The 27,831-nt window shown below is 27.5% G+C and overlaps 3 long non-coding RNA genes across 5 annotated transcripts; 1 reads left to right on the top strand and 2 right to left on the bottom strand.

The window, feature by feature from the left end:
• Window positions 1–865: 865 nt before the first annotated feature.
• LOC123260835 lies at window positions 866–25,461 on the top strand. 2 transcript variants are annotated; one of them, XR_006508545.1, is made up of 5 exons: window positions 866–1,234; window positions 1,331–1,410; window positions 20,946–21,119; window positions 24,836–25,044; window positions 25,330–25,461. It is a non-coding gene; the product is annotated as an uncharacterized LOC123260835 (long non-coding RNA). The 2 variants fall into 2 exon arrangements; XR_006508544.1 differs by lacking the exons at window positions 24,836–25,044; window positions 25,330–25,461 and having other exon boundaries at window positions 20,946–21,256.
• On the bottom strand, window positions 8,785–10,189 carry LOC123260845. The gene is made up of 3 exons (XR_006508555.1): window positions 9,835–10,189; window positions 9,484–9,669; window positions 8,785–8,871 (listed from the first exon to the last, which is right to left on the bottom strand). It is a non-coding gene; the product is annotated as an uncharacterized LOC123260845 (long non-coding RNA).
• Window positions 22,091–27,822, bottom strand: LOC123260844. 2 transcript variants are annotated; one of them, XR_006508554.1, is made up of 4 exons: window positions 27,626–27,822; window positions 25,115–25,332; window positions 24,801–25,028; window positions 22,091–22,849 (listed from the first exon to the last, which is right to left on the bottom strand). It is a non-coding gene; the product is annotated as an uncharacterized LOC123260844 (long non-coding RNA). The 2 variants fall into 2 exon arrangements; XR_006508553.1 differs by lacking the exon at window positions 27,626–27,822 and having other exon boundaries at window positions 25,115–25,451.
• Window positions 27,823–27,831: the final 9 nt, after the last annotated feature.

Raw genomic sequence — 27,831 nt, 5'->3', positions numbered from 1 at the left:
TTAATTTAATTTATATTACGAATATTATAATTATAGTTTAATTTATTTTACGAATCAATAAAAATAATAAATAAGAAAATATTCTTAAAAAATTGCACTCATCATTTTTCAAATTATCTGCATGTCAAATTTTTTCTTTTAATTTTTCTAAAAATAATTTTTCTTAAAAAAATTATAAATATTTTCCGATGTCGGCTAATTTAATTTATGACATTAGTTAGCAGTCACTTGATTATTTTTTAGTTATCTTTAAAAAATAAATTAGTTCCAAAAAATAATTTTAAAAAAATTGCATTTTGAATTTTTTAAAATTTCTACATGTAATTTTTTTTTCATATTTTTTTTGCCATAATTTATTTATTAAAAAAATTCTCAAAATTATCAAATATCTGCTAAATTAATTTATGACCATAAAGTTAGCCAACATTTAAAAATTTTTAGAATTTTTTTTATTGAAAAAACCATTACTTACAAATAAATTTTTTTTATAAATTTCATTTGTGAAAAATTTGAAAAACTATAAGTGCAATTAAAAAAAAATTTTTTTAATTCTAATTTAATAAATTAAACAAAATCAAAAAATAAAAAATGTCGGCTAACTTTAATGACATTAAAGTTAGCTGTCACTTGACAATTTTTTAAATTTGTTTAACAATAAAATTTTTTCCGAAAAATTATTTTTAAAAAATTGCAATTTTAATTTATTAAAATTTCTAGAAGTCCATTTTTTTCATTTTTTTTATGCAGCAATTTATTTATTAGAAAAATTATTAAATATCGGCTAAATTAATTTTTATCTAACTTTATTTTTATAATTAATTTTCATATTTAATTTTTAATTTTATTTCCTGCCACAGAAACATCTTGAACTTCTAAAATTTGCGGATTGGACGATTATTAAAAGTTTCTTTTGTATTTATAATAACTATTTGGTTACATGTGTGTAAATAAAATGTATAGAGAGTATGATGTGTGTAATAATCGCGTGCGAATAAGAGAGTTCCAAGAAAGTAGTAGATAAGTGACGCCTCTTTCCTCTCGTGCTTTAACGTGAAACGGGAATCGCATTTATCCTCTCCGGCAATTAAATTTATAGAAGCAGAAACACAGAAGCTGATGTGTAAGTTATGTATATATTATATATACTAAGTTTGAAGCCGTAGTGATGTGGATTGTGATCAAGATTATGGTGTTTCCTTTGAATAATAACAGCAGCTATAAATATGGACGCATTGTAATTAATAACATTATAAACATTATTATCATCAGTATACATCAATTTAATGTAATTATTTCCGTATTTATAATTAATATTTATTATTTATTGCAGTTATTGTCATGAATTCCATTTGATGTGTTTATAAAAGCTGGAATACATATATGACGGCATCACTTACGCAATTAATCCAGGTAAGACTTTTGTCTCAATTTTAAATAGAGATATTAACTTAAGGATGTGATGATGATGGTAATGCACATGTGTAAGTAATGCTCGACAGTATTATATGCAACGTTGATGCAACAACTATTATCTCTGCAGTACTTATGAGACTCTATTACGTTATAAACTGCAATGTGCAATGTGTGGAGTATAGCGATGTAGATGCATCTATCCTGTACATATATTCCAATAACAACTCAACAGAGGAAGCGCATGCGTAAGACATGAATAATGTGTACGCCACTTGCATAACTTTTGCCGTATCAGGTCACGTGATTACTTCACTGACAAGAAGAACAAAAAGAGGAAGAAGAAGAAGAAGACTAGTGAATGTAAGAAAGGCTAATAAATATAAATATGAGTTTAAGATATGGCATGGACATGACAAAGAGGATCGACTCGTTGTTTTCACATTTATTATTGTTTTTATTTTCATTAATCATAACATAACTATACGTTGATGCTGAGTGTGTGTGTGTGTGTGTGTGTGTGTGTGTGTCTTCCGTCCATGTAAATTTACACAGAAAAAAAGGGTCACTTGAGCCAAGAAAATATTTTTCCTAATTATTTTCTTGAGTGAAAAAAAAAATTTTTTTGACAAGAAATTTCACTTATTCCAGTAAAATTAATTCTCTTGCTTTAAGAAATACGTATCTTGCTCCAAGAAAATTTATTTAAGTCAAGAAAATCTTGTTTTGAAAAAATTCAGCCTCTTGCTCCAAAAAAATTAGTTCTTGATAGAAGTTAATTTTCATGTCTTGAGAAAATTTCTCTCTTGCTCCAAAAAATTAAATATAAAGATAGAAGTAAATTTTCATTAATATTTTTATTGATTAACATGTCAAATGGGAAGATTAAATAATATTTCATCATTTTTTTTCATTCAATATGTATAATTGTACGCTAAAATAATATAAAATAGGTATCAAATATTCAAGAGAAAAATTTTCTCATGGTGAGAAAATTTTTTTCTCAGCTAAAGTAAGTGACGCTGTTTCTCTAAAGTATCTAAAAATTTTGACCAAATATAAAAATTTATTGTATCAAGTATTTATAATAATTTGAATTAAGAAAAAATGACTTCCACCAAGAATAGAATTTCTCGAAAAATTTTTAATTCGGCCAACACAACTTCGGTCTTCCTTCAGGCACCCGACAAATTTTCTTGAGCCAAGAATTTTGTTCTCCAGTCAAGAAACTTTTCTTTCTGTGTATAAATATGTATATTCTTCTTATTTTGAGAAAATTTAGCCTCATGCTCCAAAAAATTTAGTTCTTGATAGAAGTAAATTTTCTTGTTTGGAGAAAATTTCTCTCTTGCTCCAAAAAATTAAATATAAAGATAGAAGTAAATTTTCATTAATATTTTTATTGATTAACATGTCAAATGGAAAGATCAAATAATATTTTATCATTTTTTTTCATTCAATATGTATAATTGTACGCTAAAATAATATAAAATGGGTATTAAATATTCAAGAGAAAAATTTTCTCAAGGTTAGAAAATTTTTTTCTCAGCTAAAGTAAGTGACGCTGTTTCTCTTCAGTATCTAAAAATCTTGATCAAATATAAAAATTTATTGTATCAACTATTTATGATAATTTGAATTAAGAAAAAATGACTTCCACCAAGAATAGAATTTCTCGAAAAATTTTTAATTCGGCCAACACAACTTCGGTCTTCCTTCAGGCACCCGACAAATTTTCTTGAGCCAAGAATTTTGTTCTCCAGTCAAGAAACTTTTCTTTCTGTGTATAAATATGTATATTCTTCTTATTTTGAGAAAATTTAGCCTCATGCTCCAAAAAATTTAGTTCTTGATAGAAGTAAATTTTCTTGTTTGGAGAAAATTTCTCTCTTGCTCCAAAAAATTAAATATAAAGATAAAAGCAAGTTTTTATTAATATTTTTATTGATTAACATGTCAAATGGGAAGATTAAATAATATTGAATCATTTTTTTCATTCAATATGTATAATTGTACGCTAAAATAATATAAAATGGGTATCAAATATTCAAGAGAAAAATTTTCTCAAGGTTAGAAAATTTTTTTCTCAGCTAAAGTAAGTGACGCTGTTTCTCTAAAGTATCTAAAAATTTTGACCAAATATAAAAATTTATTGTATCAAGTATTTATGATAATTTGAATTAAGAAAAAATTACTTCCACCAAGAATAGAATTTCTCGAAAAATTTTTAATTCGGCCAACACAACTTCGGTCTTCCTTCAGGCACCCGACAAATTTTCTTGAGCCAAGAATTTTGTTCTCCAGTCAAGAAACTTTTCTTTCTGTGTATAAATATGTATATTCTTCTTATTTTGAGAAAATTTAGCCTCATGCTCCAAAAAATTTAGTTCTTGATAGAAGTAAATTTTCTTGTTTGGAGAAAATTTCTCTCTTGCTCCAAAAAATTAAATATAAAGATAGAAGTAAATTTTCATTAATATTTTTATTGATTAACATGTCAAATGGGAAGATCAAATAATATTTCATCATTTTTTTTCATTCAATATGTATAATTGTACGCTAAAATAATATAAAATGGGTATTAAATATTCAAGAGAAAAATTTTCTCAAGGTTAGAAAATTTTTTTCTCAGCTAAAGTAAGTGACGCTGTTTCTCTTCAGTATCTAAAAATCTTGATCAAATATAAAAATTTATTGTATCAACTATTTATGATAATTTGAATTAAGAAAAAATGACTTCCACCAAGAATAGAATTTCTCGAAAAATTTTTAATTCGGCCAACACAACTTGGGTCTTCCTTCAGGCACCCGACAAATTTTCTTGAGCCAAGAATTTTGTTCTTCAGTCAAGAAACTTTTCTTTATGTGTATAAATATGTACATGTTTGCGTTTATTTTTTGGAGGACAGTAAAAGAGGGAAAGGGAAAGGGTTAGGTGGTCGGATGGCGAGAAAAAAAATGAGGTAGACAGAGCAACACATGGACGGTGAAGAATGAGAGCCGATGGTAAATAGCCATGGGGAAAGAAGAGTTTGTTACATAAATTCGAGGAATCGGTGGCTTGGAAAGTACAAAAGAATAAAGTAAAGGGACTGACGAGAAAAGGGTGAAGAACCAGCAACCAGCGAGAAAAAGAACCAGATGAAGGAGAAGAAGAAGAAGAAGATGATGTTGAAGGATAATGTAGGTACAGGGTATAGGGACGATCAGTTTGAGAGCAACAGAGCAAGCAGAGAGTGAGTTTTTAAAAAATAAAATAAAGATCGTTGGCCTCGAGGAGGTTGAGATCCAGCACGACGCCTCCCTGCTGCTGTTGCTGCTGGCTCTTATTTGCCGGTTCGAGCTGTTATTTGCTGATTTCTTAGAAATAATCAAACATGGCGAGAAGAGTGACAAGAAAAAAAATTTTAAGTATAAACGGATGGTATATATTATGTTGTATAATTAAATGGAAATAAATGTTACAGGTTGTTTAGTTCTGAGTCTTCTTATCTGAAAAATGGGAAGAAATTGATGAGCACTCTGGACGTACGAGCTGGCGGATTAGATATGTAATAATCAGAGGTACTGAGACGTATATCCGCGTGTCATACGTGATTCATGTTTAGTTGGGTTGTACGTCACTCTTGTACGTATCATTCAGTCATAGTTACATTTACTCATCTCAATTGAGCAATAATTATTCTGATGCTTAACGCTAAAACATTAATTTGATATTGGATTTTTTTTTATTTGACAATGAGGAATAAAGTTATAGTACAGTATACATACCTCTGATGTCAGTTAAGAATCTACACGGAGAAAAAAATGTGGAAATCATTCATATAATTTTAATGAAATGTTTTCCTAAACCATTTTAGGAGCGATTACTTAAATTATGGGTAATGTTACTATAATTATGGGAATGGTTCCTATAATTATAGGAACGATACCTATAATTATAACTGTAATATCGGCATGATTCCCATAATATATAGGAATGGTTCCCATAATATATAGGAATAGTTTCTATAATATTATAGGAACCATTCCTATAATATTATGGGAACCATTCCTATAATATTATACTGATGATGCCTAATAATATTGAAATATTTATCATTACAACTCAAGTTATTTGGGACTTCGATGACCACTTTGAAGCATTTGAAATTATTAGTAATTTCGATAATTTTAGTTGCTTCCCAATAACATCATTTGAAATATGTAAAATAAGTAATATTGTTCATATAAACAATAAAAGTTACATACCCAAAAGGTGGATTTAATAAATATTCAACTTATGTATTGTAAATAAATAATTTGTTTTAAAAATAAAATGAAATTGTAAAAATAAACAATGAATTTCCATATCTATTTTTCTCCTCTAATTGTATAGTAAGAAAATATCCCTTTTATTAGAGAAACTTTAGAATTGCTACAATATTTTTCAATATTATCTAACACAATAATAACTGAATTGGAATAAACAATTTAAGATTAAGTACACACGTGAATAAAAATTATGAAAAAGAAATTTTTTCACTCTAGTGAAAGATCAATTTTTATTTACAAAAAAAAATTGATTAGCAAAAAAATATATAGTAATTACTTTATATTTTTGAAGTGATTGCTTCATTATTATGAACATAAACATTTTTCTATTATTATGTGCGTTATTCCCATAATATTATAGGAACCATTCCTATAATATTATAGGAGCCATTCCTTTAATAATATAGGGACCATTCCTATAATATTATAGGAACCATTCCCATAAATTATAGGAACCATTTTCATAATATACTGAAGCTGTTCCATTATTGTATAGGAACGTTTCTAATAAACTATGGGTATGGTTCCCATAATGAGCATAGGATTGATACCTATTATGATCATTTTATTATAGGAACCATTCCCATAATTTTTGAAAAGGTTCCTATAAATTTCTCTCCGTTTAGAATTAAATTCCATATATTTTGAAACTTTACATTAATAAAAGATTTATTATTTTTTAACTCAACGCTTCCAATGAACCTCTATATTATTAAATAAATTAATAGATGACACAGTTTTAAACTTTTAGTAAATCGATGCAGGATCAGCGTACTAATCTATTTTTGCTCTAGTACTCTGGCTCTGAAATAATAATATTGTGAGTGATGAATAATGAATAATGAATAATGAGAAAGACCAAGTTATTATGGTAGAAGAGTCGACGATTATCGGGGAAATACTTAAATGTATATGTATTATACACATGCATGTCCATAATATTTAAATTTGACGAGGAAACTTTTGGACTCGTGCCATCCACCAAATTATGCGCTATTTATTATTACATATACATACATAAAAATAAAATTCAAGAGAGCGATGCTTTTAAATTCCTCGCGAATTTTCACAGGAAAAAATTTTAACATTCACTTGCGTGGTATATATTGTGTATAATAAACATATACATTCCTGAATATTATATTTGTCATCGCGCTGTAAATATTTGTTTCAAGGTAAAATCTACTTATCACTTCCCATTCCGTTTGCAGAAAAACAATTAAATATTTTTTATATTGTGTAATTTATTCTATTTACATTTTTTATACCGTTCTAAAATTAATTTTGTTTTACTTTATTGTAATATTTGTATTTTTTCACTTTTAATTTCTATTTATTGGGCATTCCATAGTGACTGGTGGGACATTTGACTCTGGAATTACATCAATTATAAGCTATAATTATGTCACTGAAACTTATACTATAGTAAAATTTATCTTATAATATAGAAGAATAACTAATTAACAAGATCTCTTTGTCAAAAACCTCGATTATTTTTTAAGTTTCTCGTAATTATCATTTGACTGAGTTTGACTGGTGGGACTAAGAAAAATCCTTCTCTCTTACAAAGGTATACTTAAAGTCTAATTTCAGTTCGATCACTAAACTTTTAAAAAATACTTCCCTCTCAATACAAAATTTATCCTACAAACATTCAATATTATGAAAAATTTGACTGACTACCTACGTAGAAACAATTAAAAAAATTTTTTTTATTATGACTAGTGGGACAAGTACAAAATGTCCACATCAAGTTGTTTATTAAAAAGACTTTTATATTATTTCAACTTTAGAAACATTATTGTTTATATATTTAACTATAAATTATTTAGGATAATTAGAAAAAAACTAATTAAAAAACACAAATAAAGGATTTAGCATGCTGACAACACGATTTTGATAAACTTAGGTGTTAATTAATAACGAACATAAAAAAATTTGTTCTTAAAACTATAATAATAAATATGTTAGTTAATAACAAACATAAAATGAATTTGTTCTTAAAACTATTAAAACAACATTTCACCCGGATATAAGTTAGTACGGCTGAAAAGTTACTAAAAGAGAAAAATCCATTTTCTTATTGATTAAAAAAAATTTTTTTTATAAATTAGTAAAATATAAAGTTTTAATAAGAAATTAGGACTAAATTATAATGAATTAGAGAAATTTTCAAATTTTAGTCATTTTCCTATTTTGCATAGAATCCCCCTGTAGTAAAGTTTATCTAATAATACAGAAGAATAATTAATTGACAACATTCCTTTGTCAAAAACTTCGATTACTTTTTAAGTTTCTCGTAATTATCATTTGACTGAGTGGGACTGGTGGGACTAAGAAAAATCCTTCTCTCTTACCGCGATATACTTAAAGTCTAATTTCAGTTCGATCACTAAACTTTTAAAAAATACTTCCCTCTCAATACAAAATTTATCCTACAAACATTCAATATTATGAAGAATTAGACTGACTACCTACGTAGAAACAATTAAAAAAATTTTTTTTATTGTGACTGGTGGGACAAGTACAAAATGTGCATATCAAGTTGTTTATTAAAAAGACTTTTATACTATTTCAACCTTAGAAACATTATTGTTTATATATTTAACTATAAATTATTTAGGATAATTAGAAAAAAACTAATTAAAAAACACAAATAAAGGATTTAGCATGCTGACAACATGATCTTGATAAACTTAGGTGTTAATTAATAACGAACATAAAAAAATTTGTTCTTAAAACTATAATAATAAATATGTTAGTTAATAACAAACATAAAATAAATTTGTTCTTAAAACTATTAAAACAACATTTCACCCGGATACAAGTTAATACGGCTGAAAAGTTACTAGGCGAGAAAAATCCATTTTCTTATTGATTAAAAAAAATTTTTTTTATAAATTAGTAAAATATAAACTTTTAATAATAAATTAGGACTAAATTAGAATGAATTAGAGAAATTTTTAAATTTTAGTCATTTTCCCATTTCGCATGGAATGCCCCATTATGAACAAAATTTCACATGTGAAAATTAAAAAAAAATAATTATTGAAAATTTTTTAACGAACTTTTTTATTATAATTGATTTGTTATAATAATTTGACAGTTGTCAGCTAACTTCTGTATCATTTTTCTTGAACTATTGTTCTGAAACAGAAATTTTGTTGGAATTTTTTTTACTAATGTCAATTGGAAATTTTTATATGATTAAGCGCAAAAGTAAAGAAAAAACTATCAACTAATGTCGAGATTTATGTAAAAAATTTTTTTTTTATTTTCAGTATTGATAAAGCTTGTAAATAATGAATTCGTAGAAGAATCTGATGATAACTAATGTATAAGATGATAATCGAGAGAAAAATCGATTTTCTTATTGATTAAAAAAAATTTTCTTTATAAATTAGTAAAATATAAACCTTTAATAATAAATTAGGACTAAATTAAAATGAATTAGAGAAATTTTTTAATTTTAATCATTTTTCTATTTTGCATGGAATGCCCCTTATGCTAAAAATTAAATTATTTAATTTTATATTAAAATACTTTTAAACTAAATAAAGACTTTTTTAATCTCGAGTAAAAAAAAAAATAAGAAAAGCGCGCAAAGTATCATTGTATTTTATTCATTCATTTAATTTAAATGAGTTTATATATATATATTGTGTCGACACAACCTTGCTAGCTAATGTCAGTGTGTTACTCCCACGCGGATTCTTACATTATTCTCTTTTGATTCGCGGCGCTTTGTAGTGGTTTTACCTCACATGTACATACACGCAATGCGTATAAGTGTAGACCTATCTCGGCTGCAATGTTGTCGCGAGCAGACCTCTTTGACCAGCGGCAACGAGAACCGTTTTCCCAGTACTTGGAATCCGCGAACTTGAGAATCATTGTGAATTACCGCTTGGCGGTTGCATCCTCACTATATATAATCCTGTTTTTCTGCGAATAATCATACGTAATAGTATTAATAATAAATTTCATCATTCATAATATTAAATATATACTTACATTTTTATTTATATATAATCATATAATTTTACTTAATCGATTAATATTAAATGATTGAATAACTTAAATAATTTTTTTCATTTATTTAATCTTCACCTTGATGTTTATCTGCGATGATATGTCAATAAACTCTAGGCGTAATCTCTTAGCGCGATTAATATGATGAGATATTATGTTAGTGGTGGTGTCGATAAATTTTAAGACTTTGATCGTGTCACACCAGATAAAAAATGTAATAATTATTTATGTGTAAGAGTGTAAATTATTTTAAATCCCAGTAGCGAATAATATAAACCGTTTGACGCTCTTGGCATCAGAGTAGAACGCTAATGGATAAAAAATACCGAGGAAAGATAAAACAAAGCTAAGCGGGGGTTATTATCAGTATGCATGAACAGAAAATAATAAATAATAAAGAAGTTTTATTTGAATGAAGAATAATTTTGTGGATAGTGATAAAAAAAGATATTATTAAATTAAATAGACTGAATAATTGAATTTTCCCAGCTGAGGATTATTTTTCAAATATTTTTTTGACAAAGAAAATTTCACTTATTCCAACAAAATTAATTCTCTTGCTTTAAGAAATACGTATCCTGATCCAAGAAAATTTATTCAAGTCAAGAAAATCTTGTTTTGAGAAAATTCAGCCTCTTGTTCCAACAAATTTAGTTCTTGATAGAAGTAAATTTTCTTGTCTTGAGAAAATTTCTCTCTTGCTCCAAAAAATTAAATATAAAGCTAGAAGTAAATTTTCATTAATATTTTTATTGATTAACATGTCAAATGGGAAGATTAAATAATATTGAATCATTTTTTTTCATTCAATATGTCCCGTGTAAAAAAAATTCGTCTTAAAATTGTCGTTCGTTTAAGATCTTAAACGTGACACAAACCAAGACTATTTTAAGACTCTTTTAAGACGCCAAAAAAAAAAAATCCGAGAGCAGATTTTTGAAAATTTGCTTTTCGAATTTTTTGTGAAAATTAATTTTTAGACGATTTTACGACTTTCTAACCGCAATATTTTTGAGTAAGATGTTTTTAAATTGAATTTAAAATTGTTAAAAAATTATTATCTGACAATTTTAAGACTTTTTTAAGACGTTCTGTTTTAATGTTCCAGGGCTCTGTCGCTGTTTGCTCATTTCAAAATAGTCTCTAAATCTTTTTTTAAGATTTTTTTAAGACTAATTTAAAAATTATTTTAAGACTTAAATCTTAAAATAGTCTTAAAATCGTCTTGAAAAAATCTTAAAATAGTCTTAAAAAAATTATTAAAAAATTTTTAGGCTATTTTAAGATGATATCACAGTGACAGCTCCAGAAAATTATTATGGAACGTCTTTAAATTGTCTTAAAATTATCTTAACTTAGTCTTAAAAAATCTTAAAAATTTAGACTATTTTAAGATGGGCTAACAGCGACAGAGCCCCGGAACATTAAAACGGAACGTCTTAAAAAAGTCTTAAAATTGTCAGATAATAATTTTAAATTCAATTTAAAAACATCTTACTCAAAAATATTGCGGTTAGAAAGTCGTAAAATCGTCTAAAAATTAATTTTCACAACAAATTCGAAAACCAAATTTTCAAAAATCTGCTCTCGGATTTTTTTTTTTGGCGTCTTAAAATAGTCTTGGTTTGTGTCACGTTTAAGATCTTAAACGAACGACAATTTTAAGACAATTTTAAGACGATTTTTTTTTACACGGGGTATAATTGTACGCTAAAATAATATAAAATGGGTATCAAATATTCAAGAGAAAAATTTTCTCATGGTGAGAAAATTTTTTTCTCAGCTGAAGTAGGCGCTGCTTCCCTAAAGTATCTAGAAATCTTGATCAATTACAAGAATTTATTGAATCAAGTATTTATGATAATTTTAATTAAGAAAAAATCACTTCCATTAAGAATAGAATTTCTCGAAAAATTTTTACTTCGGCCAACACATCTTCGATCTTCCTTCAGGCACCCAAAAATTTTCTTGAGCCAAGAATTTTGTTCTCCAGTCAAGAAACTTTTCTTTCTGTGTATAAATATGTACATTCTTCTTGTTTTGAGAAAATTCAGCCTCTTGCTCCAACAAATTTAGTTCTTGATAGAAGTAAATTTTCTTGTCTTGAGAAAATTTCTCTCTTGCTCCAAAAAATTAAATATAAAGATAGAAGTAAATTTTCATTAATATTTTTATTGATTAACATGTCAAATGGGAAGATTAAATAATATTGAATCATTTTTTTTCATTCAATATGTATAATTGTACGCTAAAATAATATAAAATAGGTATCAAATATTCAAGAGAAAAATTTTCTCATGGTGAGAAAATTTTTTTCTCAGCTGAAGTAGGTGACGCTGCTTCCCTAAAGTATTTAAAAATCTTGATCAAACATAAAAATTTATTGAATCAAGTATTTATGATAATTTGAATTAAGAAAAAATTACCTCCACCAAGAATAGAATTTCTCGAAAAATTTTTACTTCGGCCAACACAACTTCGATCTTCCTTCAGGAACCCGAAAATTTTCTCTCGAATGAGGCATTTAATTTTCAGTGACCATAATATAATAACTATTTATAAATTGCCTACAGAAATGAAACTAAAAATTTCAACAGTGCGCTCAATTTATCCCTGGGATGAGAGCCGTGACTCAGGATTGGACACGCTCTGATAATAATTGTTGATGCAATAAAGAAACAACCACCAGCAGATGATTGTAGTAGACCGTTATAATTAACTTTCATCGTGAGGACGAGGAACCTCTTCTGATTAAATGATTTATGATCATCTTTTTTGAGCGACGCACTCCTCACTCTACTCAGTATAACAAAAAAACCCCATAATTGGATTTTTAAATTTCACTGTCGTTATTTTTCGTCATTCCTGGTTTTTAGGATCGATTCATGAGAATCGCTACCAGGTAAAGGACTCCACCATCACCTATAAAAAATAATCAAGTTGGGTGGTTAATACAGTATGAGTATGACCATAAAAACAATTCAGGGGAAATTAATCAGAATAAGAATAAATAAAATATAAAGAAGAAATATAAGTCCAAAAGAGCAAGAATGATCTATAGATTGGATGGACCTACAGATGAGAGACTCCCTGTCAATATGTGTCAGAGTAAAAGAATGAGTATCAATCCGTGATGGTAACCACCAAACATATATGTTATATATATATATATATATATATATATATATATATATATATATATATATATATATATATATATATACTTGCATTATACCTGTATCGATGGACTACTACTCGATGACGCGCCTTTTAAGTCCACATTCTAAGGATCCAGGGCTACTCTCGAGAGACCTTTACTCAATATATATATATATATATATATATATATATGTTTCACTTTAGCAACCTGCTCCTGCGGTTATTGTGCATCATTGTTTGTTACATTGTTTCTGTATGTATGTATATATATTTATATATTTATATACACTTAAGTTGAACGGAAGGACAACGATTGAAAAAGTTGCTCACAGAATATCAAGTAATTCGCCATTACTAACAGCACGATTAAGATTGTCGCTGTGAGTTGAAATAAAGCAAGAACCCTTGAATGGAAACACCATATATACACGCATATACATAATATAACATCGTAAAATAAAATGAATAAAATAAAAAAACCTTTGGGATCCCTTTTAAGAGTCGACGATTATCGACACGATGTATCTTGGCAAATTCAAGAATGAAGATATGTTATATCATCTATATGACAGTTTTTGCAATCTTGTGATGAATGGACCAGCTATATTAATTATTTCTTGGTGAGTATTTTTTTTATGCTTGATTAATTTTACTGATATAGTTTCTAGGTAAATTTCGTTAGAAATCTAACTATTGCATTAGTCTTTATGGTGGAATTTTCACCTAATTTTGCTATCATACACAGAAAGAAAAATTTCTTGACTGGTGAACAAAATTCTTGGCTCAAGAAAATTTGTCGAGTGCCTGAAGGAAGACCGAAGTTGTGTTGGCCGAAGTAACTTTTTCCTTAATTAAAATTATCATAAATACTTGATACAATAAATTTTTATATTTGATCAAGATTTTTAGATACTTTAGGGAAGCAGCGTCACCTACTTCAGCTGAGAAAAAAATTTTCTCACCTTGAGAAAATTTTTCTCTTGAATATTTGATACCCATTTTATATTATTTTAGTGTGCAATTATACATCGCGTTCCAGATGCCATAAGGGCGTATACCGGCAAAAGGTCCCGGTGAAAAGCCATAAGGGCGTATAAAAAAATTTTGTTTGGGAACCGACGTATTTTTTCATGAAATGTGCAGAAATGCAAAAAAAAATTTTTTTCCATATAAAAATTTTTTTACACTTAGAAAAAAAAACAGAATTTTTATTATACGCCCTTATGGTATCCGATGTGGTCCCCGGGAGCCAATAATGGTATTGAACCATTTTCAGTCAATGTGTAGTACAACCGATTTATGAATGTTATTCTATCAAGAATTGTCAACAGATCCTAATGACATGTGGTACACAGATTTCTTGGACAATTAGCTCGCATGAGTCCTAGGATAGACAAAATCAGTAAATTAGTTTCGAAGTAGTAGCACTTCAAAATTATCAAAATAGTGAAAATCACGTTTTTTGTGGCTTCATTGATGAATAACTTTCGATTGAAATAAGATAGATAATTTTCGAAAAATCCATGTGAAAGCTCATAACATTGCCTTTGATTTGATGTACATAACGTATGTCAAATGAAATCTACCTCCCATTTCGGGTGAGGCCGAATGGCATTTTTTTTCTTTCAAGGATTTAAATAATTTTCTTGAAGACGCTTAAGTTAAATGACAGAAATTTTTATAGAATTTTATAGCAATTAAATTATTATGAAAAAAATTTCACACGTGAAAATTAAAAAAAATTATTATTGAAAATTTCTTAAAGCACTTTTTTATTGTAATTAATTTGTTATAAAAATTTGACAATCGTCAGCTAACTTCTGTATCATTTTTCTTGAACCATTCTTCTGAAATAGAAACTCTGTTAGAATGTTTTTAACCAGCGAATTTCAATTGGAAATTTTATACGATTAATATAAGCTCAAAAGTAAAGAAAAAACTATCAACTAATGTCGAGATTTATGTAAAAAATTTTTTTTTATTTTCAGTATTGATAAAGCTTGTAAATAATGAATTCGTAGAAGAATCTGATGATAACTAATTATAAGATTATAATCGATAATTGAAAGTCATGAAAAGTAAATATTTTAGAAAGTCAATTTATTTCTGGGAACATTAATCTGATAGGAGGTAAGTTATAAAATAATTTATAAAAAATAAAGATAACTTTATATCATAAGTCTATCTTAGGTGTAAACATGAAGTAAAGATATTTACTAACAGATATACGGATATTATATGTTTTGATAACGAACTTTACATTTCACCACGAGCGATGGATTCTCCTACAATTTGCGGGGCTTTATTCTCGGAATATTATACGTTTGACATGCTGTAGAAAATTACGGAAAAATCTTCTTGTGACTATTGTTTTGTTACAATGAAAGGCCTCAGGGAGGTTGTGACAGTTTTGTTTGGTCAAAATCAGTTAATTATGCAGTTTAAAAATTAATATCTACATAGTATTATTGTTCATATTCAGTTATTACGTCAAGCTCGCTAATTAGTAAGTTATACAATAACCATTGAAGTAATTGCGAGAGAAAATTATCAAAAAATTGCTGTAGTTAATTACAAAAATTTTATATTTTACGGGTGAATTTTTTAGCTGTTAAAAATTACTCATTGAAGAAAAAGAAACTTTTTTTTACGTTATAACATGAAAATTTGTTGTAATTACTAAGTAATTAGTGCTAAAAAATGTAATTTCAAAACGGTGTTGAAGAAAAAAATGACCAAAGAAATTTCAAAATTTTTTGACAATTCATTTTTGAACCAAAAAATATTTATAAAAAATTGTATTAATAATTCTGTTTAATTTTTTATGAAAATAAAATTAGCAGACATTTGACAATTTTTAGAATTTTTTTTTTGAAAAAATTATCACATAAAAATTTAAATAAAAAATTCCACATGTAAAAAATTTGAAAAACTATATTATAATTTAATAAATTGAGCAAAATAAAAAAATCAAAAATGTCGGCTAACTTTATTATTATTAATTTTGATTATGAAAATTAAGTTAGCCGACATCTAAAAATTTTTAGAATTTTCTTTTATTGAAAAAATTAATAGAAAAAAATAAAAAAACAAAATTTCATTTGTAAAAAACTTTAAACCCTGTAAGTGCAATTTTAAAAAAATATTTTTTTGTTCTAATTTAATTATTAAAAAAAAATCAAAAAATTAAAAACGTCGGCTAACTTTATTATTATATTTTGATTTCATAATTTTTTTTATAATAATTTAATTATTATAAAAATCTACAAGATTATAACACGTTTATTGATTCATTGTCATTATTTCCAATAAATTTTAATAAATTTTTGAAATCAGGGCAATGTCAATTATATAAAATTGATCTACATATAAATATAACTAAACTAATTTTAACACACTTTAGCTTACTGTCATGAAATTCAAGTGTCGAAGTACATAGATTCTATATATACATGAAATAATGTTTATTCTGGCAGCTATATGTGGAGAAAACCCATTATAAAATCAATATTAAACATCAACAGTTAAGATACACCTGCTAAAGATAAAGTAAATTTATGCCATTGAAATAGGTATATTCAAATTAGTATATGACTCAAACTTTATGATCGCAATCTCCTTTAATAAAAAACATACACATACATGTAACATATGCATATGTGGCGTATATATAGAACATAAATGCACAGTCTGTCAGGACTTGACTATATAGTCAGACAAGATGTATCGTCGATCGTGGCAGCAATGAATCTACTATACCAGAATCACGTGAGTCGTTTTATTACGTCACGGCTTTCATTGATGACTTGGCGATCTCGCGGCGACCCTACACGTATATATTATGTACGTACATATTGATGTATACACCCATCCATCCATCCATACATTTAGAACACATACTGTGTAGTACGCAAGTCTACTATGCGATTACCGATGTAATGTGAAAACAAAATTTACGTGCGCACATATGTAACTACCGGTTGCTGGTTGCTGTATGCCAGAAAATAATGATGAAAACAATAATTATTGTTTTACTTTTTTTTTTTTTTTATGACAATAAATTATACTTTGAAATTAAGGATAAAATGAAAAAAAAAAATTAAAAATTATTTCTTCTTAAAAAAATTTTTTACAAGAAGAAATTAACATAGAAATTTCAACAAGTGAAAGAGAAAAAGCTATTACACTGTAAAAAAAACGGTGTTAAAATGGACTCATTTTAACACCACTATGTGTATTAACACCGGTGTAGCGGTGCTCTTTTGCAGTGTTAAAAATCCGGTGTTAAATCGATGTAACCGGTGTAACAGTAGAATAAATTTACACCGTATCGGAGTATGAATATTAGATGATCCATAAAACACAATTAATATTCAATATTTTTAAAAATGAGACAAGTAACATTTATTTAAGAATTTTCAATTTATAAAATTAGGTAGAAATCAATTTAATGAATATTATACATCAAGTTAAATAACATTTACAATATTAAATGTTTAGAAACAATATAATAATTATTTTTATCGTAACCATGATGTTTCTCATAATATAATGGATGTTTTAAACATGACAAATCTACAGCTGTGCAAAAATAAATTATCTCTATGAAAATCATTTAAAAAACGTTCAAAATTGTCGTAAAAATGTTTCAAATTTGTTGTAAAAACACTCTAAAACTGTCCAAGAAATGTTCAAAAATTGTCTCAAAAATATCCGAAAAATGTCTCAACAGTATTCAAAATTTGTTCTCAAATAGGTAAAAAAATGTTTTAAGATTATTCAAAAAAGGTTCCACGTAAGATATAAGGACAAAATTTCAACTAAATTGCTTCAAATAAATTTCATTGATTCTATAATTATCTTAGAAGTATTCCGAAAATGTAAAAAAAAAGACTTAAAAGTTTTGAAACAATTACTAAAATCCACTATTTTGGAGTTTCCAATTATTTATATGATGTCTTAAAATTGTTCTTTAATAATGGTGTTAAAGTAACACGGATCGAAAATTTACACCAAGAAAATTTCACACTATTATTTCACACTACACGGCCGTGTAAAGTGCTCCGGGTTCATTTTTACATCGAAATTTTTTACAGTGTATTTATTTTAATCAAAAATTTTTATCTACTTCATATTTTACTATTTTAAACTTTCTAAATTATATATTAATTTTTTTTATTATTTATCTTTAATTATTAAACATAAAAAGTTTAATTATAAAAATTGTGTTAGTTAAAATATTATCAATACCGGAAAATTTATAACACCGATTTAACACCGAAAAAAAATATTTACACCGCGACCGGTGTTACTGCTACACCGATTTTGGTGTTGAATTTAATACCGGAATTTTTTAACACCGTACACTGCATGGACTCACACCGGTTTTTTTTTACAGTATAATATTATTATTATCTATATTATTAAATTAAGAGAATAAGCAAAATTTTTTGGCCAGTGTGTTTATATGATAAAATGGGTTTTTATGGTTAAATTTGGTATCGTTGGAAAAGTCTTGACCTGGAGTTGTGCCTTTTCATGATTTCATATTATTCTGACCAATAGTCAATTTATGATAAGTATTTAGGCTTCATTCGAAAATATCTCTAGGTACATAATGAAGAAATGACCTTGTATTTCGTGAACTATTGACTTTTTTAAAGATATAAGCTCATCCCGATGTTACACTCATCAAGACCTTTCATTTAAGTACCCACATCAATTTTTCATATATTTATATATATATTACATATATATGTATATATGAAAAATATATCAAAATGCATGTGGGTACTCAAATGAAAGCTCTTGTTGAGTGTAACATCAGGATGAGCTTATATCTTTAAAAACGTCAATAGTTAAGAAAATACAGTGCAAATTTAACATAATTAAGAAATGACCTTGTATCTTGTGAAATATTGACATTTTTAAAGATATAAGCTCATAATGATATTACACTCATTAAGAGCTTTCTTTTGAGTACCCACATGCATTTTTGATATATTTTTCATATATGCATATATGTAATATATATAAATATATAAAATATATGAAAAATTGATGTGGGTACTCAAATGAAAGCTCTTGATGAGTGTAACATCGGGATGAGCTTATATCTTTAAAAACGTCAATAGTTAAGAAAGTACAGTGCAATTTAACAAAAGTCATTATTTGATAAAGCAAAATTTTATTTTGCCATAAAAATTAATCATTATAATAAATTTATCAATCTTTAAAAAAATATAAAAAAAATTTTTTTAATTATTTCTTTATTTTGTAACTAAGTTTTTAACAAATTGTTAATATTATTATTATTATTATTATTATTATTATTAAAATATGAAATAAATAACCGCAAGCTGCAGTATCGCGGAAAATGTAATAACGATTAATGATAAATAAATAATTTTTTTCTAGAACAAAAAACTAAAATAATAATAAAAAATTTATTTATGTTAGCGTAAAACATATATCTAAAGTATTCATTACATAAATGACTCTCAAATACCATTATATTTTATATAAATATATATATATTTCGAAATTTTAGATACCAAAGAGTTTAAGTTCGGGGATCCCACGCGTTACAATTATTTTTATCTTGTATAAAAAACGTGTACATTAATTAATTGATATTTTGAAAAAGTTTTTGTAAATAAGCACGAGAGTCAAGGCCTAGTATCATTTATTTATAAATATATAAATGTCCACACATACAATTATATATATGATATATTTTTATTGAAATTCAGTTGAACGCAACAGGTGAACGATTATGAGTCTGAGGCTGTATTTAAAATGCGTCTGACTTGCGTAATAACTTATTATATGTTTACTTATATTGAGATTACATATATAACATCCTAATAGAAACGAGACTCGTTTACTGTTCGTCTACGACTAGTTATAGTTTAGAGTAGGAGTTACTATTCAGAATACGTAACTAAGCATTATTAACCATCAGCGATAAACTGTCGAGTGTATCGACACCGCGACTCGGTTTTTTAATTTCAAAATTTATTATTCATTCTTAAGGAGTGTTTTCTAATTTATTATTATTAATATTTAAGTTTCATAACAACTATATTGAAATCTTGGAGATTGTTTATTCGATGTTACCGCAGGATAAATATTTTTGTTGTTTGGTATTGTACAAATAAGCAATGGCTGAATCTATTCAGTTAAATGTCCAACAGGTTCATAAAATGTATGTTAAATTGGCTCTTTACTCAAGTCGCATAAATTTTATTACACATATTTTTATCTACTTTTCTTCTATTTTAATAAGAAGCTAGAAATTTAAAGAAGATATATTTATTTTTATTTTAAAAAAATATATTACAGGTGTGAAAATTTTTTAAATATTCTGAGTAAATTTTATGATTAATTATTTTAAAAATTTTGCCTAGCTTACGGAATAAATTTATTAATAATTTAAAAATTAGAAAGAAAAAAATAAAATTTTTTACAATAAATATATCTTGTAATTTCTTCTTATTTTAATTTTTATTTTATGCAGAAATTTGGTTTTAAATTTTTAAATTATCATTATAAATTTTATTACATATATTTTTATCTACTTTTCTTCTATTTTAATAGGAAGCTAGAAATTTAAAGAAGATATATTTATTTTTATTTTAAAAAAATATATTACAGGTGTGAAAATTTTTTAAATATTCTGAGTAAATTTTATGATTAATTATTTTAAAAATTTTGCCTAGCTTACGGAAGGAATTTATTAATAATTTAAAAATTAGAAAAAAAAAAATAAAATTTTTTACAATAAATATATCTTGTAATTTCTTCTTATTTTAATTTTTATTTATGCATAAATTTGGTTTTAAATTTTTAATCATTATAAATTTTATTTAAATAGTTATAAAAAGCACGGAAACGTCAGAAATAATTATCTCATTGAAACAGACCTAAAAAAAAAAATAAATATCTCCATTTATTAGTATAAAATTAATAAATTAATCATAATAACAACAACATGACTAAAAAAATCTACAAAACATATTTATTTGCAGATTACCGTGTGAGAAAAAAGAGTATAATGGTGCTGGAGAGGTAACTGGGGAAAGGCCTCGACCGTTGATCATCGTCGTTGATCATCCACACGGCTGTATTGGCAATAACAGCATAAGCAGGAACGGCAATAGCGAGTGGAAGCAGTGGTAAGGAGCTAGCCTGAAGGCCTAAAAGTAAGCTTGACACATGCAAACCAGTTTAAGTTGAACGGACAGTTCCGGACTCTAACATCTACCAACAGACAACTTACTTCTATTATATTATGTACAGATATTATTAGTAGATTTCGAAGAAATCTTATTGCATTTATCCTGATGACGAAGCTCTTGATAAATTTCACTATTTATCTGTTGGTTTTACTTGAAATACTATTTTAATCGTTTATAAAATTTATGTAAATTGCATTTGATGCTTATGAATTTGACCAGGATTTTATCCCTAATTTTAAAGTAACAATTAATAGAGTCAAATTTTTTATATTACGGCAAAAATATTGGTTGTATAAAAAAATTTTACTAATAATCGTAAGAGACATTTTTTTTTTATAAAATTATATTTTTAACAATTTTTATAAGTAAAATTTTTTTATGACTAATATTTTCGATAAAATAATCAAGTATTTAAAAAATACAAATCTTTATTGATTGCAATCAATCACAAACTATATTTTAATTCATCAATATTTATTTCAGTTTTCTGGTAATGAATTTCATCACAAAAATATCAATAAATAGCACGGAATTCCTCTTAAATCTTGAACTGTAACTGCACCAGAAGCTTTGATAAATTTCGCTATTTATCTGTTGGTTTTACTTGAAATACTATTTTAATCATTTATAAAATTTATGTAAATTGCATTTGATGCTTATGAATTTGGCAAGAATTTTATCCTTAATTTTAAAGTAACAATTAATAATTAATAGACAAATTTTTTATATTACGGCAAAAATATTGGTTGTATAAAAAAATTTTACTAATAATCGTAAGAGACATTTTTTTTTTATAAAATTATATTTTTAACAATTTTTATAAGTAAAATTTTTTTTAACTAATATTTTCGATAAAATAATCAAGTATTTAAAAAAATACAAATCTTTATTGATTGCAATCAATCACAAACTATATTTTAATTCTTCAATATTTATTTCAGTTTTCTGGTAATGAATTTCATCACAAAAATATTAATAATTAGCACGGAATTCCTCCTGAATCTTGAACTGTAACTAGAACAGAAGCGGTGAAAACCTGCGAAGTCAATAATTTTATCCGTATACCAGCAAAAATAACGCGCATGTTGTGATTATACCTAGAAGTAATGAGTGTTGGTAGTCACCAGTGGTAGAGGAATAATTTAGTCACGTTGGGCGACAGGAAAAGTGAATGGTTATACTCTCGGCGTTGCACCGACGCAACGGCATTCATTGCTAGCAGTAGCACGATTAATTTGTACTTGTAGTAGGATTACTTCCCTCTCTTGTTACTTTTATTGGTCTTTATCTTTCTCTTTGCGTACTTGCTGTTACATTAGAGCTGAGTACTGTACTGTACTGGTATTGGATGTTGGATGTTGGGGAACTAAACCAAAGACATGCAAATAAACCCGAGTAATTCCGCGGCTTTAAACGGTCAGGTCTTTACGCTATTGTATATCAACACCAAAACGAGTCCTTTACTTTGGCTCTCTGGTTTTTTTTTATAACTACATACAAACTGCTGCAGATATATCACTTTCAATGTCCGCGAGCGTTTACCCTCAAGTCCATTTAAAGTAATATTTATGGCTTTTACCGGACGATCATCATGAAATCGTGACTCACTAACGCCTGGAATTTCATCCTGCGGTCACTGTAAACATTTTTTATTCATTTTATTATTAAAGCTCAGCTACTCCAATCTTGTGATTCTGCAATAACAAAATATACTATTTTAATTATAATTATAAAAATAAAAAGACGCCATTCGGCCATACCCGAAATGGAAGGTAGATTTCATAGAATGAATTATCATCTTGTCTCAATAAATTTCGTTTGACATGAGATGTAATTTATTTTAACATACATAAGTAGGTTGTATTACACATTGCCTGAAAATAGTTCAATTGAACTCTTAACTTCGATAAAATAACTAATAATGTTCAAGAAGTTAACGTTATATACGTCAAATTAGAAGTGATTTTATGAGTTTTTACATAAATTTATCAAAAATCAGCTATATCTTTTTGCTAATAAAAGTTATACATAAATGACGTCACCGAAAACGTAATTTTTCCTATTTTGATCATTTTGAAGAGCTACTATTTCTGAAATAATCGAAGGATTTCGTTCATTTTAAGGCTCATGCAAGCTAATTGTCTAAGAAATTTGTATACTAAATTTCATTGGGATCTGTTACGAATTCTCGACAGAATAACATTCATAAGTCGGCTGCACTACACATTGCCTAAAAATGGTTCAATAGAACTTTTAACTTCGATAAAATAACTAAAAATGGTCAAAATGTCAATGTTATATACGTCAAATTGAAGGCAATTTTATGAGCTTTTACATGAATTCATGAAAAATTAGCCATTTCTTTTCAACCAAAAGTTATACATCAATGAAGTCCCCCAAAACGTGATTTTCACTATTTTGATAATTTTAAAGAGCTGCAATTTCTAAGCTTATGGATGGATTTCGCTCATCTTCGAACTCATTCAAAGTTATTATCCAAAGAATATGAGTTACAAATTTCATCTAGATCCGTCAAGAACTGTAGACACAATCACGGCAACATCCCGCGTTATATTACATATATAAATTTTTTAACTAACGTTATTTTTGAGCTTTACTCGACTAATTAAGTGATATTACGACAAAATTCCGAGTAAATTCCGACATGAGGACCAATGCAAAAGATTTATTTCTATGAAATCTACCTAAAAATAACAATATTAATAATTGTTTTTTTATATTTGTCCGAATTATTTTTTTCAGTTGAATTTATCTCTAATGACAAATTTAAAATAAGAATAAAAAATTGTTTATGCCTGGAGGGAATACAGGCTAACAAAAATTATAAATAATTAGAGAAAATTGTGCAATAGACTAAATAGCCAATAACAATCGTAAACATAGTCAATTTACAATTGTTAAAAAAAAAATATATAAATAAAAATATTAATAATATTGACCAAAAGATCCAGGTTCGAGTCCTGGTCTGAGCGTTCCGAATTATTTTTTCGGTTGCCGAAAAAAGAGTCACTGAGTAAGAAAATAACATCTTTATATAATTCTAATTAAAATTGTCTTAAAAAAAATCAAAAAATTTTTAATTATTATATATTCACCCGAAGATGGTATGAGCGCTCATACCGAAAATATTGTGGTGTAATCATTAATAGATAAAAATTTATACAGTCTACTATCAAATTGGATCGGGAAAGTTGGCTTACAATAATAAATGTTTCTCTTTAATAATTAAAATCACCGATCTTAGTAATAAAATTTAACAATATTAATAATAATAATACTTAGTCCAGGTGTAATATAAGGTTTCCCAAAAAAATTTAACCTGTTCATTCATTTCCCCGTCTATTAAATCCATTTGAGCCAGCCAAACCCCCAAACCTCTTACCCTACCACACCAACACACACTCCATAGCAAGAATAGAATCAAGCCCACGTATGTATGTTGTAAACAGCAACCAAACAGCTTCTCCCCTACTTACAAAACTAGCTCAGAACAACAACAACATAAAAGGAGGTCCCTTATATTCTCAGAATAATAACTATAATAACAAGTCCTGACTGTCAGTTCAGTCAGTTCCGGGGTCTTCACTCTCATGCGTAGGCATGACCAACCAGAAATTCCCGTACCTGAGCATCAGTATATATTTTTCTCATAATATCAGCAGAGTGCCCGAAACCAGTACAGAGCACAGGGAAATACTTGCAGACAACTCCCAGAAGAAATAGACCAAGAAAAGCAGCCACTGTTGACAACTCCTACCTCAACTAATCCCCTTGATATCTTCTATATCTCTGTCTCGGGGCTTCCAGTCCCCACTTCTTCGCCCAGGTCAACTAGCTATACTAATACATGATCTAGAAGAACACCAGTGTAAGTAAGACTTGCTATATTATTATTATTTATATTACAATTATTTATTATTATCATCATACATACATACCTCGGTCTCTTTCACCAGTTGAGTCTGGGTTGCTCGCCTTGCCGTTACTTGCCCGGCCTGCCTCACCTTCTTATTTTCTTCTTCTTTTTCTTCTTATTCTCTTATTCATCCTACATACTATCTGTAGCTAACTCTGTAAACTCTGTACTGGTCTCTTCTATCTGGTTAATCGTCTACACGTACAATGAAATAATGTTAGTGTTGTCTTCTTTCAGGCTCTGTTCAGTTTACTGAGTTAAATATCTTCAGCAGTACTACACAACAGCCTGGACAGACGATGTATAATACTACACAGAAAAAAAAGTTTCTTGACTGGAGAGCAAAATTCTTGGCTCAAGAAAATTTGTCGGGTGTCTGAAGGAAGACCGAAGTTGTGTTGGCCGAAGTAAAAATTTTTCGAGAAATTCTATTCTTGGTGGAAGTAATTTTTTCTTAATTCAAATTATCATAAATACTTGATACAATAAATTTTTATATTTGATCAAGATTTTTAGATACTTTAGGGAAGCAGCGTTTACTTCAGCTGAGAAAAAAATTTTCTCACCTCGAGAAAATTTTTCTCTTGAATATTTGATACCCATTTTATATTATTTTAGCGTGCAATTATACATATTGAATGAAAAAAAATGATTCAATATTATTTGATTTTCCCATTTGACATGTTAATCAATAAAAATATTAATGAAAATTTACTTCTATCTTTATATTTAATTTTTTGGAGCAAGAGAGAAATTTTCTCAAGACAAGAAAATTTACTTCTATCAAGAACTAAATTTGTTGGAGCAAGAGGCTAAATTTTCTCAAAACAAGAAGAATGTACATATTTATACACAGAAAGAAAACTTTCTTGACTGGAGAACAAAATTCTTGGCTCAAGAAAATTTTTGGGTGCCTAAAGGAAGATCGAAGTTGTGTTGGCCGAAGTCAAAATTTTTCGAGAAATTCTATTCTTAATGGAAGTGATTTTTTTTTAATTAAAATGATCATAAATACTTGATTCAATAAATTTTTATAATTGATCAAGATTTTTAGATACTTTAGGGAAGCAGCGCCTACTTCAGCTGAGAAAAAAATTTTCTCACCTCGAGAAAATTTTTCTCTTGAATATTTGATACCCATTTTATATTATTTTAGCGTGCAATTATACATATTGAATGAAAAAAAATGATTCAATATTATTTGATCTTCCCAATTGACATGTTAATCAATAAAAATATTAATGAAAATTTACTTCTATCTTTATATTTAATTTTTTGGAGCAAGAGAGAAATTTTCTCAAGACAAGAAAATTTACTTCTATCAGGAACTAAATTTGTTGGAGCAAGAGGCTAAATTTTCTCAAAACAAGAAGAATGTACATATTTACACACAGAAAGAAAAGTTTCTTGACTGGAGAACAAAATTCTTGGCTCAAGAAAATTTGTCGGGTGCCTGAAGGAAGACCGAAGTTGTGTTGGCCGAATTAAAAATTTTTCGAGAAATTCTATTCTTAATGGAAGTGATTTTTTCTTAATTCAAATTTTCATAAATACTTGATACAATAAATTTTTATATTTGATCAAGATTTTTAGATACTTTAGGGAAGCAGCGTCACCTACGTCAGCTGAGAAAAAAATTTTCTCACCTCGAGAAAATTTTTCTCTTGAATATTTGATACTCATTTTATATTATTTTAGCGTGAAATTATACATATGGAATGAAAAAAAATGATTCAATATTATTTGATTTTCCCATTTGACATGTTAATCAATAAAAATATTAATGAAAATTTACTTCTATCTTTATATTTAATTTTTTGGAGCAATAGAGAAATTTTCTCAAGACAAGAAAATTTACTTCTATCAAGAACTAAATTTTTTGGAGCAAGAGGCTGAATTTTCTCAAAACAACAAGATTTTCTTGACTTGAATAAATTTTCTTGGATCAAGATACGTATTTCTTAAAGCAAGAGAATTAATTTTGTTGGAATAAGTGAAATTTCTTGTGTCAAAAAAAAATTTGTTTTTGCTCAAGAAAATAATTAGAAAGAAAAATATTTTCTCGGCTCAAGTGAACCTTTTTTTCTGTGTAGTACAAGCGAGAAGAGAGAAAGAGATAAAGAAGAAAGAAGAAAAAGCGAGAGAGAATGAGAGTAGTTTAGTCGGAGCCTGTTTGCGTTCGATACACGGAATCACCTCGTGGTTCTCGGAACGCGGCAGACTGTCGCCAGTCACGCCAGACGGCGCATCGCTCGCGCGCAACATCGTCGTTGATCCTCGTCAGCGGCACCCGGCACATCATCGGGCCTCGGCCTTTCACAGTCGGCTGCTACACACTTACACTTGCTATGTATATATTAATATATGTGTGCGAGACAACCAAGCTGTACCTATATGATACCCCAAGGAGAAACTCTGAGCTGTGAGTAAACTTACTATATACTATATACTTAGTATGTAATACATAGTATATAATATATAGTATGTATATGTATATGTATATATTATATGCTACTACCAACAAAATACTTACCACTACTTTAGCAGGCACAGGCAGACGGAAACTACTCGGAGTCAGAGTATAGCAGAGTGTAGACCGGAGACTCTCCTGAAGAAAGAACGAGACGGAAAAGGATAAGTTTAACAGCGGTGGGGAAGTAAAGAGCCGACTGCGCGCTCACCCACGACCCACAGACACCCCGTGCATACAGTCTGGCTGCCAACAGCAGCAGCAACAAC

This window comes from Cotesia glomerata, linkage group LG3 (assembly GCF_020080835.1).
Source record: "Cotesia glomerata isolate CgM1 linkage group LG3, MPM_Cglom_v2.3, whole genome shotgun sequence".
NCBI classification, from domain to species: Eukaryota; Metazoa; Arthropoda; class Insecta; order Hymenoptera; family Braconidae; genus Cotesia; species Cotesia glomerata.
The sequence above is the reverse complement of the archived record's forward strand: the minus strand, read 5'-3'. Positions and strand labels throughout refer to the sequence as shown.